This window comes from Erinaceus europaeus, chromosome 19 (assembly GCF_950295315.1).
Source record: "Erinaceus europaeus chromosome 19, mEriEur2.1, whole genome shotgun sequence".
NCBI classification, from domain to species: Eukaryota; Metazoa; Chordata; class Mammalia; order Eulipotyphla; family Erinaceidae; genus Erinaceus; species Erinaceus europaeus.
The window spans coordinates 32766010-32768725 of NC_080180.1; the positions used below are offsets into that span (position 1 = coordinate 32766010).

General features: G+C 41.2%; 1 pseudogene; it reads right to left on the reverse strand.

Moving 5' to 3' along the window:
- Positions 1-1656: 1656 nt before the first annotated feature.
- Positions 1657-1754, reverse strand: LOC132534797 (small nucleolar RNA SNORA70; annotated as a pseudogene).
- Between the last annotated feature and the right edge of the window lie 962 nt (positions 1755-2716).

Here is a 2716-nt window from a genome sequence, read left to right on the forward strand (position 1 = left end):
ATTTGACAGTAAATACAATAGTTTGTACATGCATAACATTTTGCAGTTTTCCATATAACAGTATAACCCCCACTAGGTCCTCTGTCATCCCTCTTGGATCTGTATTCTCCCCATCCACTCACCCCAGAGTCTTTTACTTTGGTGCAATACGCCAACTCCAGTTCAGGTTCCACTTGTGTTTTCTCTTCTCATCTTGTTTTTCAACTTCTGCCCGAGACTCTCGTTTTAAATAGAGTGGGTGAGAGATAGATACAGGAGAGACATCACAGCCCTGTTCCCTCATTTGTGAACTTTTCTGGGTGCAGGTGCTCCCATGGGGTGGCTAGACACTTGCCTATGAAAACGTGTGTCCTCTAGAGCTCTCTCCCTGGCCTGAAAACAGATTTTTTTTTAAAAAAAAAAAAATTTGAGATCACTTTCTTTTCTTCTTAATTTTTCATATTATTTTTATTTACTGGATAGAGACAGCAAGAAATCAAGAGAAAAGTGGGACAGAGACAGAGAGACACCTGAAGCCTTGCTTGACCACTCATGAAGCTTTCCCCCTACGGGTGGGAAGCTGGGGCTTGAAGCCAAGTCCTTGAGCACTGGTAACATGTGCACCCAAGCAAGTACACCACCACCGGGCCCCTGAAAACAGATTCCAGTCATTGAAAATGCCCTTAAATATATCTCAAGCTGAATTTCTTTTGAAGTTATTTTACTGTAAAGTGGAATGAAGAGCTTTGAAAAAAATACAGCTTTAATACACACACACACACACACACACACACACAATTTTCTACATGACTAGAAAAAGCATAGCTATAGCTTTTAAAAGCAATGTTTCATTGTGAAATAATATTATCTCTGCATTTTTCCTGTTAGACATTTCTCTTCTTTAAAACCAATGGTAAAATTTCCAAGCATCTAGAGGCAGCTATATATATTATCAACTGTTTCATTAGTTGCATAAAAATTCTAGTCAGTCTAAGTGCCAGTTGCTTTCCCTACTAAACAAGATAGCAAAGCCTCTTTCTACTTGAAATTATGGCTACAAATTTTCAAATCATTTCACAGTGTGTGGACAACCAAGTTATGCTGCAGATGTATTACTATAAACGCACGGGGTGCCTTAAACTAATTCTCAGAGAAAATCTGCCCTTTGGATCAAGTCTAGTATTTTGTTTGGTTTTTTTATTTGTTTGGGTTGTGCTGGTTCTCATTTCAAATCTTAAAAACTGCAGGCTTTTTGATTCCTTTTTTTAAAAAGCAGGATCTTGATTTATTGTAATTGATTAAGGGACACCTCTGAGGCTCTCAGGAGTGCAGGGCCCTCCACTTGTCCAGGGGACCGTGGTTGGGGATGTATTTGACTTCACAGCCATCTGGGATGAGGCACGTTTCAGCCACCATGTCTTCAAATTCATCTGCGTTAAACTTGGTGAAGCCCCACATCTTGGAGATGTGGATCTTCTGGTGTCCAGGGAATTTGAACTTGAACTCGATCACATACTCTTTGTTCTGTAGTTTGGTGCGGATGGACATGATGACTTGGCCAATGTGGACTCTGGCCACAGTGTCCTGGAGCTTCCCAAAAGCACCTCTCATCCCTGTCTGGAGCCTAAGGTTAGGGACAGCAGGACATGAGGCATAAAATGAACACAGAGTAGGAAGGGCTGTCTCCAGGGTCCCTTAGGGCAGCCTGTACAAGCAACAGGCTGCATACACTACCCAGCTTTTTGATTCCTTATGGCTAGTGGAATAAATAGAAGAACAAGTAATTTACTTTGACTTTAAGTAGATAACTCACCAAGTGGTCATCTTTGAATCAAAGTGTGGTTCCCCAAAGGTTCTCCCATTTCACCAGTAATAAAAAAAGATTCAATCATGGTCTGGGATGTGGCATGTGGGTAAAGCATCGAACTCAGAAGCATGAGATCCCAAGTTCAATCTTTGGCAGCTCATGTACCAGAGTGATTTCTGGTTCTTTCTCTCTCTATCTTTCTCATGAGTAAATAAAAATATTAAAAAAAAAGATTCAGTGACCTTTTAGTCAGAACAACGTACAATTCTCAGGTACAGTACTTGAATAATACAATAGTACTTGAATAGTACAAGTACTATTCTAATTCTTATAATAGTATGTTTAGTTTTACTCTTTTAGGGGGTGTCTGATTTTGTATGCTTTCTTTTTCTTCTTTTTCCCCCCTCCAGGGTTATTGCTGGTCTCGGTGCCTGCACCATGAATCCACCGCTCCTGGAGGCCATCCCCCCCACTTTGTTGCCCTTGTTGTTGTGGCCTCGTTGTGGTCATTATTATTGCCATTGTTGATGTTCTTCATTGTTGGATAGGACAGAGAGAAATGGAGAGAGGAGGGGAAGACAGAGAGGGGGAGAGAAAGATAGACACCTGCAGACCTGCTTCACCGCCTGTGAAGCGACTCCCCTGCAGGTGGGGGGCTGGAACCGGGATCCCCATGCCAGTCCTGCGCTTTGCGCCACATGCGCTCAACCCACTGCACCACTGTCTGACCCCTTTTGTATGCTTTCTTTTGTTAAATGTTATAATGTTGCATCTCTGACTTAGAAATGTTTTGTTTTTTTTTTTGCTAGGGGTCAAGTCAATGTAAATCATTATTTTAAATAGTTGTAGTTTATTTAATAATTATACTGTAAGATACTCTATGTATACTTTATCAAACACAAATACTGGGGCTGGGTGGTGGTGCACCTT